This window comes from Paramormyrops kingsleyae, chromosome 16 (assembly GCF_048594095.1).
Source record: "Paramormyrops kingsleyae isolate MSU_618 chromosome 16, PKINGS_0.4, whole genome shotgun sequence".
In the NCBI taxonomy this organism is placed as follows: Eukaryota; Metazoa; Chordata; class Actinopteri; order Osteoglossiformes; family Mormyridae; genus Paramormyrops; species Paramormyrops kingsleyae.
In genome coordinates this window covers 33,017,861-33,032,422 of record NC_132812.1, presented here as the reverse complement: position 1 = coordinate 33,032,422, position 14,562 = coordinate 33,017,861, and positions in this window count along the sequence as shown.

Genomic DNA, 14,562 nt, shown 5'->3' with positions numbered 1-14,562 from the left:
AGGCCTACCTCACACATTCAATTCTACTCAATTTTATTTGTATAGTGCATTTCCACAAAATTACAAATTTACAAAGGGGGAGCCCATCCTCCTGGGGCTGGCAGAGGAAGTCAAATGAACAAGTTGGCAAAGTCCCAATTTACACTGATGTCTCAAAAGTGGGACGTACAGTAGGCAGGAGATAGCAGGCAGGTGCTGGTGCTGCTTCAGATGGCAGGACAAAGAGTTGTACAGCAGCAGGACATACAGGAGAGAAGCCACTGGCAGAAGAGCGAGTAGGCCGGAGAGACGCCACAGGCAGAAGGGCGAGCAGGCCGGAGAGACGCCACAGGCAGAAGGGCGAGTAGGCCGGAGAGACGGCACAGGCAGAAGGGCGAGCAGGCCGGAGAGAAGCCACAGGCAGAAGGGCGAGTAGGCCGGAGAGAAGCCACTGGCAGAAGGGCGAGTAGGCCGGAGAGACGCCACAGGCAGAAGAGCGAGCAGGCCGGAGAGAAGCCACTGGCAGAAGGGCGAGCAGGCCGGAGAGACGCCACAGGCAGAAGGGCGAGCAGGCCGGAGAGACGCCACAGGCAGAAGGGCGAGCAGGCCGGAGAGACGGCACAGGCAGAAGGGCGAGCAGGCCGGAGAGAAGCCACTGGCAGAAGGGCGAGCAGGCCGGAGAGACGCCACAGGCAGAAGGGCGAGCAGGCCGGAGAGACGGCACAGGCAGAAGGGCGAGCAGGCCGGAGAGACGCCACAGGCAGAAGGGCGAGCAGGCCGGAGAGACGCCGCAGGCAGAGGGGCGCGCAGACCGGAGAGACGCCGCAGGCAGAGGGGCGAGCAGACCGGAGAGACGCCGCAGGCAGAGGGGCGAGCAGACCGGAGAGACGCCGCAGGCAGAGGGGCGAGCAGACCGGAGAGACGCCGCAGGCAGAGGGGCGAGCAGGCCGGAGAGACGGCACAGGCAGAAGGGCGAGCAGGCCGGAGAGACGCCGCAGGCAGAGGGGCGAGCAGGCCGGAGAGACGCCGCAGGCAGAGGGGCGCGCAGGCCGGAGAGACGCCGCAGGCAGAAGGGCGAGCAGGCCGGAGAGACGCCACAGGCAGAGGGGCGAGCAGGTCGGAGAGACGCCACAGGCAGAAGGGTGAGCAGGATGGAGAGACGCCACAGGCAGAGGGGCGAGCAGGCCAGAGAGACGTCGCAGGTAGTGGAAGCCTCACAGAGGACAGGGTAGGCAGAATATTTTGATAAATATACAACAGGCCAGACCATTGTTTCCAATCTCTCGCCTTCTAACACGCACACTGTGCGTTATACAGTGCGTGACTGTACAGGATCTCACCTCCTGACTTCCGCCCTTCCATAAAACATACACACCCTTCCCGTTTCTCTCACAGACAGTTATTATATTTGGGAGAATAGGAGAGAAACATGTACTGTGGGGTCATAGACGGAAAATGAAACTTTCAGTATTGTGCAACTTCCCCAACAAGTAACTGAAGAGATGTGAGCAGTCGTCAACCAGTCCCCCCCACACACACAAGCAAAAAAACCACACTGTTATTTTCATTAGGTCAAATAAATTTGAGAATTTGTGAAATAGTAAGTTTAAGTGCATGAACACTTAGTTTGGGTTACATAGGCAGATGCAATTATATAGAGAATCCAATTTTCTGTTTGTTTGTGTTTTTTTATAACACAAAAAGCAAAAGAAAATCTGATTATGGAATATTTTTTGTCATTTTAAAAGTGGGTTACACAAGTACAATGAAATTTAGGAGCGGCTCTTGTAAATAAATAAATAAATTGCATACATCTAAATGCATATGACGTACTACAGCTGAGCAAAAAAAACAGCTCCTTTTTGAGTATGATTGTGAGCTTTTGGGAATTTGCCTTTTATATGTTAAAAGTAAATTGTTGTGAGTGTGCCTTTAGTAAAATGATTCTGACATCTCACTTTTCCATCCCTAATGAAGAGACAACTTCTGTAAAACTGGGTTTGCGTGGATCCGTCCCAGGATATTGCGATGTTGTTATGCCATAGGGTCACCGTACGTCTGGGATTCCCCAGAAACGTCCTCTTTTTGGATCCCCGTCTGGGCAGCTTGTCCACATTTAGCACTGCAACCCGTGTGACCCAATGTTGCAAGTTACAGTGCAGTATCGAGTGAAGAAAAAGTCACCAATTTTCAGTATGCAGCGGCCACTCAGTATCGTTGCTCTCCTTTGGGACATAAACACACATACTGTATGTACAGGTGAAAGTGAAACTCGGGGTCTTAGAGCAGAAACATGCATGCAGGGTCAGGATATTTATCTCATGCCACGGGAGCATTTAGGGGTTCAAGGGCCTTGTTCAAGCAAAGACGTGACTATTCTGCTAAGGCAACTTAACGATCACAGGCACCAAGACCAGCATGAGATGTATGTTACAAGATTTGGAAAGTCAAAAGTAGTGGAAAGCATGAGTAAGAAAGCAGCTTCAGCTGTGGTGGAAAACCTTTACTCACATTTTACTCCTTCCTGCAGTACTGCGGTGGGACCACAGATGCATCTCAAAGAGATGTCGGCCGAATCATGTTTCTATAGACAAGAGCACAAGCGATAAGGCTCATTTGACCAGCAGAATGCAGAAACCAACATCAAAAATACACTCTGACACAGTAAAGGAAATGTCTTGAGGGGAAATGCATGATACAAAATTACGCAACATTGTTGACTTCAAAGTCTGTGTAATGTATCAATACGCAGAGAAAGAACGCTTTAAGGAAACGTGCAGATTGTAGCTACTGCACGCTCATTTTTAAATCGTTTCACTTTTTTGCGGTTTGTCTTGTTTCCCCCGGCACTTGTGGCAGGTTCTTCTTGTCACCTCTTCCTTCCACCACACGCTGTACCTAAAACATACAAGGATCTCCCCTTCGTACTACTGGTGTTACGTAGAACTATTTTCCATATTTGTTGCTGTACTCTGTCACTGCCATGTATCAGTGAATGTCAGTGAATCCCAGGACCGACTCTACCTTTTCTAGGGCTGTGGGCAAAGCTTTACTTGTGAGGCCCCCCTATTAAGAAAACTAATGATCAGCTGTGTCCCAAATCTGGGGCTACGTCCTTTGTAGGATGTGGTCGACGGAGACTTTTCAGGCTGCATCCTTATAAAATCCATGCAATGAATTCTGGGATAAGTTGGGTCATCAGATAGATCCTTTGCTGACCAGGAAATAAGAAACGCATTTCTAGGCTGCATTTGAAGGAGCCTTTGAAATGGGACGACCTTATCGCACCGCTGTGACACATTCAATCTTTAAATGCAGCCTTAGAAGGCTGCAGCCCCTGAATTGGGACACAACCATCATTTCACCTAATTTGGGGACCTTTTGCCTATTCTGCTGATAGCTAGAGCGGGCCATGATTCTGCATGAACATAAACATTTAAATTTGATGCATATGATTTTTTAAAATTATTATTTTAAACACACACGCATACACACACACACACACACACACACACAGACAGTGCCCTCCACAATTATTATAAAGATTTCTAAAAAGAGTCCGAAAAAATCCAGCTTTTGGTGAAGTAGCTGCATCTCACACTGAATTTGGCTGCCTGGAAACTCAAACTGGGCCGTCACTGGATCTTCCAGCAGGACAGTGATCCTAAGCACATGTCCAAATCAACACAAAAATGGTCAGCTGACCACCGGATCAAGCTTGTGCCATGGCCATCTCAGTCCCCTGACCTGAACTCCACTGAAAACCTGTGGGCTGAGCTGAAGAGGAGAGTGCACCAGACTGCGTAACATAAGTGCACCATCAGAGGTATTTCTCCCACCACTTATCTACTGTGGAAATCTGGAAGATACATTTTAACTAGCAAAATGCCGGTCAAATGCTGATGTAATTCAGGTGTAACTCTGAGCTCAGAATGCATCTGCATGCTGTCTCTGTATGAGTCCATAAGTGATTAAAGCAAATATAATTTTTCTGTCCATGGCATGAGCACAAATATCTTTTGGTGGTGTATCTGCATAATCCAAGGAAACAAAAGACATTCATTAGCTTGCTTGCAAGAGGAGGCATGAAATATTATAGTGTAATAACCTGGCTCAAGGATAGGGGGTGCTGAAGTGCTCTCTGAGGCTGGGCTGCTCAGTGGGACAGCCAGAGGGTCCGCAGAGAGCAGACGATTTTGATATCTAACTGCTTACTTTTCAATTGCGTAATGGGTCATTTTAATGTTGTGATTCTAATGCTTTTGTATAGTTCAAGCATTTTAATTAATGCTTAGCATTTTTGGTTCCACAGAGCATTTCACTGCATAGCACTGTGGCTTGACACCTCTTTGGTGTGTGATTGGATTCTTGTCTTTGCTTCTGTTGGTATGAAGTTTGTTTGTTCCGCTCATGATCACATAGATTTCTATCCATTCTTTATAAACATGCAGTGAGGCAAGCCAGCATTTGTAAATTACCTAGAACAGAGCCTGTGATGGACAGACATTCGATCCAGGGTCTCTTGCTTTGTCTCATCTGCTTGCAGTGATAGCCTCCAAGCTTGCAGTGGCCTGGTGGTGCACTGGTTAGCACTGTTGCCTCACACCTCGGGGGCCAGGGTTCTCCGTCATGGTTCATTGTGTGTGGCATTTGCATATTCTGCTTCTGTCATGGTGGGGTTTTCTCTGGATGCTCTGATTTTCCCCCACAGTCCAAAACCATGTTGAAGTTAACTGGAGTTGCCAAATTGTCCCCTAAATTGTATGTGTGAGTGTACCCTGTAATGTATTACTGCCCTATCCTGAGTTGTTCCCTGCCTTGTACCCTGTAATGGATTACTGCCCTATCCTGAGTTGTTCCCTGCCTTGTACCCTGTAATGGATTACTGCGCTATCCTGAGTTGTTCCCTGCCTTGTACCCTGTAATGGATTACTGCGCTATCCTGAGTTGTTCCCTGCCTTGTACCCTGTAATGGATTACTGCCCTATCCTGAGTTGTTCCCTGCCTTGTACCCTGTAATGGATTACTGCCCTATCCTGAGTTGTTCCCTGCCTTGTACCCTGTAATGGATTACAGCCCTATCCTGAGTTGTTCCCTGCCTTGTACCCTGTAATGGATTACTGCCCTATCCTGAGTTGTTCCCTGCCTTGTACCCTGTAATGGATTACTGCCCTATCCTGAGTTGTTCCCTGCCTTGTACCCTGTAATGGATTACTGCCCTATCCTGAGTTGTTCCCTGCCTTGTACCCTGTAATGGATTACTGCCCTATCCTGAGTTGTTCCCTGCCTTGTACCCTGTAATGGATTACTGCCCTATCCTGAGTTGTTCCCTGCCTTGCACCTGTAGCCCCTGGGACAGGCTCTGGACCCCCTGTAATCCTGAATAGGACAAGCAGTTACAGAAAATGGATGGACAGACATGCCTTGTCAGTAATATTGCATTGAAGAATTCTGGGAAAAATCTGTTATGAGCTGGGCTCATAGGAGCACGGCTACGTTAAGGGTTTAGTGGCCATTGAGGGTAAGGTACTATGAAACGGCAGCTCACGATTATTTGTAACGTTTCCATTAACTGTGGTTAATTAAACCCCTTTGCCCTACAGCATCCTTCTACAGACAGCTCTGTGTCCTTTCATTATTATCAGCGTCCCGTTATTCTTAACCCTCTCCTTTTGCCCGCTGTGTGTACTTTAGCCTGCTGTCTTAAATATTTGTCTTAGTTATGCTTTGTTCATGCCAATAGTTGATTTTTTTTTGCAGTTGCCATGGCTACCATACTATCACCAGCAGAATGGAATCAACATAGGAGAATTTTCTTTGTTCAGGGACTTAGTGGTTTAACATATTTTTCACTTTTAATGTTTAGTAAATTACTACTTTAGTCACTTTTTGCAGGGTTAGGGCTAGGGTTAGGGGTTAGGGGTTAGGGTTAGGGTTAAATTGCCATTAAATTGATGCTGAAACTTTAAACTAAATAACTGCTTTAATACTTTCAGAACAGTACATGGAATTTATTTCAAAGCTGATATTTTCTTGCAAATAACATTCAAAATTATTGCTAAAAATAGACCAGTTCACACATTGCATTGTAAAATAGGCATCGCATTTGCAATGAAAAAGGAATTCATTTGTTTTCAACAGATTCTGGTTCTTTTGGTCCCCATATTTTTACTTTCTTGGGAAATATTTTTCTTTTATTCTCTGTTTCCTGATCAGTAGCAGACTGCTGGAAAAAGCATCTATATGAATTAAGCTTTGAGCCTGAGCTTTCTAACAAGGCAAAGAGCATTGCTCCTTTCGTCTGACTTCATTAAAATGTACACTGTCACTGTGCCAGTATATGTGTGCTTATGACATACGACAGTAAATGCCCTGTCTTGTTGTGAGTATTCAGTATATATTTACATCAGATGGAAACAAGGGGGGGTCTTTTTCACACATTTAAATCTTCGCTCTTAGTGGCCTGTGTGTTGGCTATATACCTCATATTTTATTTCCTGAATGTAATCATGGGGGGGGAGTTAACCTGCAAGTGGGTGCATGCTGTGAGAGTCTAACGATGGCAGATTTATGCGTGCCAAAAAGTCAGGATCACCCATTCCGAAGATCAGCCCTAACCCTAACCCTAACCCTAAGGCCCACAAATGACCTCACAAAGGCAGTTCACCTTCCAAACGAATGTGTAGAAATGCACTTTCAGCAATGTGTCTGTCAGACACGCTCCCATCGGTATTCACACAGTGATGCTTTGTGATCCTCTGTAGCAATATGGATGTCATGGAGGCGGGTAACTGGGCGGGACTGGGAATGAATATTTGGCCCTAGACTTCGGGGCCGCCCATGATGAATTTTGCAGAGCATGTTAGGGTGGGGGGGGGAGGGCAGTTGCACTGTAGCCCCATATATCGTGGTTCAGGGTTTCAGGGTTGTGCTCTATGTGTGTGTGACATCTGCATGTTGTCTGTGTGTTTTTGTGGGTCTCCTGTTTCTAAATTAGCGTCGGGGTGCCTCTTGATGAACTGCCAGCCTGCCTTCTGCCCCAGGCTTCCGGGGATAGGCTCATTTGGACCACAAATTAGAGAAGTGTTTCTTGAAATTGGCTGGATGCAAAATGGTTCTGTTTAATGCAATTCCTTCTAGATTGCCCAATGGTTAAGGGACTGTACTAGCCAGTTAAAGTCATAAGAAAATAACTATGTTTATGGTTGATGTAAAAGGTAATTAAATCTGTAACATTGTTTTATGAATGATTCAGTTTAAGTTGATTATGTTTGTTGCCTAGAACTGGTAGTAAGTTATGTCATATTGAACCCTTCTCGATAAGACAATGTCTCAGGATGTAACGTTTCCATTTTCACTCTCTAGTTTAATTAAGGGTCACATTATTTGAGGGACAAATTCCCCAAAATCGGAACTAATCCGAAGTTTCTGGATATTTGTTTAATTTATATGTTTTTTTTCTGCAAGTGTGCATGAGATATTGCAGGACATAAGACGAAGCTGTAATAGCAACCATCCACTTATGATTCCGAACTTGATTATGTTCAGGCTGAAGGTGGGCTTGCTTAAGTCAGAAAGTCCCTGGTAAAAACACAACTTCAGCATGATTTGAGAGCAAGTTCAAATTCCTCCATTAACCACATCAGTTGAACCAGGAGACTATGTTGCACCATCAGCTGTGACTGGCCAATAGGGGGCGCTACGGCACCAGCCTCCCTGGCATAAAGTGTTTCTGCTTTTAATAAACAACAATTGCTTATTCTAAGTATGTTGAGTATTTCAAATACACAATAACATGTAATATGTAAAATATAAATTATTATGTTTGGGGGAAAATTAGATTCATATTCATCCCTTCTCTCAGTATCTCTTCTGGGCCGCTGGCAAAATTAAGGGCTGACACGAGATTAACTGGTGCCCAGTTAATATTGCTTCTGTCATATAAAGTTTCTGGTTTGCCTAACTCAAAAAAATACGAATGGCTTTTGGTCATATATGTTTCCAGGGTTAATTATTTTTTTTTAATTTGCAAACCCTGAGATACCAGAGCTCTGGTATCCTGCACTTCGTATTAACTTGTATTGGGATGGTCACTGAATGTGTCTGAATATGGCACAAACAACCCTACCTAGGACGTTTTTCAACAGTTGCCACTGTGCATTACTGAATATTCCCTGTCACATTAAGAACCCAGCTGTTCTGGGATAGAAGAATCTGTCTCCAAGGATAAGAAGACTATATCTTGCATGTGAACTAAATGACCTCTTTTTTGGTAGTTCTTCAAAGAAGAAAAGTGTAAGAGTTTCTCTGAATAATCATTCAAATACGTCAACTGCGCATGATCATGCAATATGGTTAGGGGACCACTTTTGTCTCCCCAAAAATGATGTAAGAATGAAAAACGGGACCCGGATTATTAAAATTTGATCTACTATCGGAACCTCTCTTCCATTCTATTGTGTTTAAGTTGGCATTGGAAAATAGAATTTACAGAAGTCATTTGGGGAGAAGTATCCTTGGAAGAATACCTGCAAACCGAACTTATTTAGATTCCAGGCAGCCATTGCAGTAGACCTTTACAAATATACAAAAATGTCTATCATTTTCGGTGTTGCTATGGAAACAACCTAGTTCCATCTAGCATGAGCACTGGTAGCATCTGAGAGGAAAACAGAGTAAAACCTGGATCTTTACCAGGCATTAGATCACTTTAAATCTTTATTTATTCCTCACTGTTGTGGTTCATACCTGGGATCTGTTTTTCTACTATTTAATATTATCATGATGCTTCATCCAAAAGGATGTCGTTTATCATTAGGCGATTTCCTGTGTATTCAAGGGGAATTCTGTTACACAAACAAAAATCTGAGAGCTGCCCTTTGTTCCTCAACAAAGCCTATAGTTTCTTATTTACATTTAAAATTGAGTATCCACCAATTCATTTCAAAATTTGTTTCCATGGAGGTAGGGGCGTTAGAAGCATTTTCAATGTGGGAGGGTCACAGTGCTGGCTGAACTAATATTTTATGTTAAATGTGGGGGGGTCCAAACGAATAATTATGAAATGTGAGGGGGACACGTCCTTGGCTTTGTGGTGTATTGAGAGCCACAGTATCCAGGGTAATGTCAGCTTACCATCACAAAGGACAGACCACATCCTACAGGAGTAACTGTGGATGAAAGAGGAAGCTTTCTGAAAGGGATGCCTGGGTGTTAATGCAGATTGTATTCAAAAAAACATTAAACCACAGCTGCCCAACTCACTGGAGAAATAAATGCGCACCTTGACTCTCCTGTTTCCACCAAAACGGTTCATTGGGAGCTCCACCAGGCCAATGATCATGGTCGGGTTGCTATAACTAAACCCTTAGTCACTCGTGCCAATGGCAAAAGTCGGTTTAAATGGTGCCAGCAGTGCAAATCTTGGCCTTGGACAATGTGAAACATGTATTATTCTCTGGTGAGTCCACCTTCACTGCCTTTCCCACATCTGGGAGAATTATGGCGTGGGGAAGCCCTAAGGAGGCTCCCCACCTGGACTGTTGCATATCCAGAATGCAGCACAGGGGTGGATCACTGAAGGTTTGGGCTACAATATGATGTCATTACCTAGGCTCACTACTTGTTGTAGATGGGTGCATCACTGCCAAATTATTCTGGAGGATCATGTTTCAAACATTGTACCCTGAAAGTAATGCCGTGTATTAGGATGGTAACACACAGCAATACTGGTGACAGAGTGGTCTGATGAACATGAAAGTGAACATCTCCAATGGCCTGCATAGTCACCAGATCTGAATATTGTTGAGTCACTTTGGGGTGTTTTGGAGAAGCAACTCAGAAAATATTTTCTTCCACCAGCATCACACAGTGACACTGTTCTGCAAGAGGAATGGCTCAACATCCCTCTGGCCACTGTGCAGGACTTGTATCTATCATTCCCAAGATGAACTGATGCTGTGTTGGGTGCAAAAGGAGGCTCTACACCATACTAAAAAATTATTGTGGTCTAACTGAACGGTTCAGATCCCTATTTTTCTCTGTGTGCTTGATTCTCCCTTCATGTGATTCAGTGGGTTTCTGTTGGTGTCCGTGTGCCCCGGTCTCTGTCTCAGTGAGAGGGTGTCTCGATTCACCAGTGTCTGCACATATGTCTGCTTTAGCCTTCACCCCTAGGATGGATCTTCTGGCTTCTTGAACTATACTTCCGTTTTGGATAAACAATTGGATAAAACATTTTTGAGGTCCAAAAATTACAAATCCAGACCAAGATTTTGTTTCAACCAACCAGCTGAATATGAAGAGTGACAGTCTCAGTCACAGAGAACTCAAGTGGCTGGTTGAAACAAAATCTTGGTCTGGACCTAAACTTTTCTCCTTTCCTGCTTCACATTTTGGCTTCCTGTTTGGTCTCTGTTTGGGTCTCCTGTCCCTGAGATATCTTGCTACAGGACGTCTGAGTAAGTATTATTGTAAAAGTAAAATGGTCTTAAGTTATGCATCAAGAAAAGAAGAATTAAGATTTTGTTGATAAAAACAGTTTTAGCACATCCTACAAAACGGTTCATAAGCAGTAAAGGCTGCATTTATCGAGTCGCTACATATTATTCATATAGACATATAAGTTTTAAAGAAGGAACAAAGCACAAACTCTTTTTGCTAATTTGCTAATCTTTTTTTGTCATTTTAAATAAGTATAAAATTGTCATTGTCATTCTGTTCAGCATAAGCTGCCATGTCTCCTGTCAGCCTGCCACTGAGAATCAATATTAGTCACAAGGACTGTTTCTTTTCAAATGAATTCTTAATGGCTTATGTAAAGCGCGTGTATCTTCTTCAGCTAGCTAAGCCGTAATTTGTTTTTTATTGACCTTAAGTCTCATTTCCTGGATCAGAGACCTGTATAGTCTGTCTGTGCCACCAAACGACCCAGAGTTTGCAGGCACATAATAAATACGCTTCAAGTGCTTCTTATCCATCATGAACCTCCAGCAAGAATGACACGACGTTTTTAAAGCAGATCATTTTATTTAGCAAAAAAAATCTAATCACATAAAACATGTAGAATGAGGGATGTGAGTCAATTATTACCAATTATATACACTCACCTAAAGGATTATTAGGAACACCATACTAATACGGTGTTTGATCCCTTCAGCCTTCAGAACTGCCTTAATTCTATGTGGCATTGATTCAACAAGGTGCTGAAAGCATTCTTTAGAAATGTTGGCCCATATTGATAGGATAGCATCTTGCAGTTGATGGAGATTTGTGGGATGCACATCCAGGGCACGAAGCTCCCGTTCCACCACATCCCAAAGATGCTCTATTGGGTTGAGATCTGGTGACTGTGGGGGCCATTTTAGTACAGTGAACTCATTGTCATGTTCAAGAAACCAATTTGAAATGATTTGAGCTTTGTGACATGGTGCATTATCCTGCTGGAAGTAGCCATGAGAGGATGGGTACATGGTGGTCATAAAGGGATGGACATGGTCAGAAACAATGCTCAGGTAGGCCTTGGCATTTAAACGATGCCCAATTGGCACTAAGGGGCCTAAAGTGTGCCAAGAAAACATCCCCCACACCATTACACCACCACCAGCCTGCACAGTGGTAACAAGGCATGATGGATCCATGTTCTCATTCTATTTACGCCAAATTCTGACTCTACCATTTGAATGTCTCAACAGAAATCGAGACTCATCAGACCAGGCAACATTTTTCCAGTCTTCAACTGTCCAATTTTGGTGAGCTCGTGCAAATTGTAGCCTCTTTTTCCTATTTGTAGTGGAGCTGAGTGGTACCCGGTGGGGTCTTCTGCTGTTGTAGCCCATCCGCCTCAAGGTTGTGCGTGTTGTGGCTTCACAAATGCTTTGCTGCATACCTCGGTTGTAACGAGTGGTTATTTCAGTCAAAGTTGCTCTTCTATCAGCTTGAATCAGTCGGCCCATTCTCCTCTGACCTCTAGCATCAACAAGGCATTTTCGCCCACAGGACTGCCGCATACTGGATGTTTTTCCCTTTGCACACCATTCTTTGTAAACCCTAGAAATGGTTGTGCGTGAAAATCCCAGTAACTGAGCAGATTGTGAAATACTCAGACCGGCCCGTCTGGCACCAACAACCATGCCACGCTCAAAATTGCTTAAATCACCTTTCTTTCCCATTCTGAAATTCAGTTTGGAGTTCAGGAGATTGTCTTGACCAGGACCACACCCCTAAATGCATTGAAGCAACTGCCATGTGATTGGTTGATTAGATAATTGCATTAATGAGAAATTGAACAGGTGTTCCTAATAATCCTTTAGGTGAGTGTAATTACTATCAAATAATGATTAAAATACTAAATAATGATAAACAGAACACACAATGGTTATTAATATTGATCGATACATAAAGTATCTCACGGTCACAGCCGTTTCTCTGTTCACAAACGCTGAAGACTGATCAAGCTCCTGCATTTTCCCAGAAATCACAGATTGTCTGAAGCCCGCTGTGCTTGTTGCCTGGTGGCCGTATTAGTGGTACAGAAAAAATACACAGCTGATTTCTAGGCTTACTGTTATATGGCAGCTATAGACCCACCCCGTGCTTTGCGTGGTAAGGGCCCACCCACTCCGTGCTTTGCGTGGTAAGGGCCCACCCACCCCGTGCTTTGCGTGGTAAGGGCCGACCCACCCCCCACTTTGCGTGGTAAGGGCCCACTTCTAACTCCGGCCTATAATTTCTAACAAACGTTACAGGAGGCTAGATCACCCTTGAGTTAAAGTTTGCATTCTTCCTTAAATCTTAATGATAAAATATTTTATAGTTCTTTAAAATAACACATTTTATACTTCATTGAAATAACCCATTTAAGGTCCCTTCTTTAAAACTTAAATACTTATTTGCGGCTGGTGTGCACAATAAGTGCTACTTCTGGGAAGGACCCGCCCACTTACTGTGACCCTGAAGGAATACCATGTAAGTCCCGCCCATTTATGATGTCATGACTCATTAAGTGCTGCTTGTACTGCCTATGAACATTCTTTTTTCTTACTATATATGAGTGACAGTCTGCCTTGTGGCATTGTAGTCAATCCCTACTTGCATTCTTTATGCAAATAAAAAAAAATTAAAAAGTTCTTTCAGGTAAAGAGTGAAACCTGATCTGATGACTTGATGGGTGTTTGAGAGGCTAAGTGAAATGGTTTAAAGCTGCCTGTGCCAAAACACACAATGCTAATAATATACTGAAAATAAAAGGAATGAAGGAAAACAGAGGATTTAAGCAAATTAAGCCATGATGCTACCTATAGAGTATAAACAATATCTTCTTCAGCTTTACAAATTGATAAAGAATAATAGGGAGAACAATTTGAAGGTAGAACATTGTCTATATTTTCGTACAAAAGAAAGAAAATGGCTTGTTCCCACCAGGTGGCATGTTGGCTTTATATTAGCCTTGTCGCCTCACATCACCATGGTTACTGGTCTCATTGTGTGTGCATGTGTGTGTATGTGTGTGTATGCCCTATCCAGACTGTACTCACTCCTGCACCTGTACTCAGACTCAGTTTAATGGATGATCCTCTCGACTAAAGTATCTCATTTTGAATGGCATTGAGACCATAAATGCTTTGATGACCAGGTCCTTTCAACGTGCATGGAATGCGACTGCATTGCGCAATGCTCACACACATTTTGCACATTAAGGATGTAATATGTAATAATGGATGTTGTTGTAATCATCTATCTATCTATCTATCTATCTATCTATCTATCTTTCTTGCCTGGAGAATGCGCCCAATTAAAGTTTCATAGTTTCATATCTACATGACAATAAAAGTTGATGTGTCACTCAGCAGTTCTCAGCTCTGTGTTTGTGTCAGAAGGTCACAGGTTATAATTCCGGAATAGTCTACTCACTGTTGTGCCCTTTAACCCCATAAATGCTCCCCGGGGGACTGGATAAATGACTGACCTTGTGCCTCGTTCCCACTTGTGTACGTCTTAAAAGAGAGCAAAATGGGATACATAAAAGCCTAAGAATTACAATGCACTTGTAGAAATGTCAAATAAAGCTTAATTTCATTCATACTGTGGTTACAAATGATGAACGAGTTACCAAAATTCCCTGAACAAAGATAAACACAAACTAACCACCTTGCATGTGACCTGAGGCGAAACAGCTTATGATGACCATATTTAAGATTTTCCAGAGAGACAAATTCTCCCTTTAATTTCCAAACTTAGCTCCTGAGGAAGCCTTGTGGGCAAGGTTAATATTATATTATACTGTAAGTTTGCATGCTGACAATCTGACAGCTGTTAAGTGTTTCAACTGCAGCCATCCATCATCTAACCACTTATCCTGGTCAAAGTTTCAAAGGTCGGAAAACAGACTACACGTTGTATACGGACGGGTACACCAATACATATATACCGTACATACCGACATGCACACATAATAAGATGATGCAACGTCCATTTATGGAAAAACACTTAAAGGTACAGTTAAGCATCTATTTAAAAACGACTTATTGCTTTGTGCTTACAAAGAGTGCATTCGCTTTTCCTTTCATTATTATCATTTGGTTA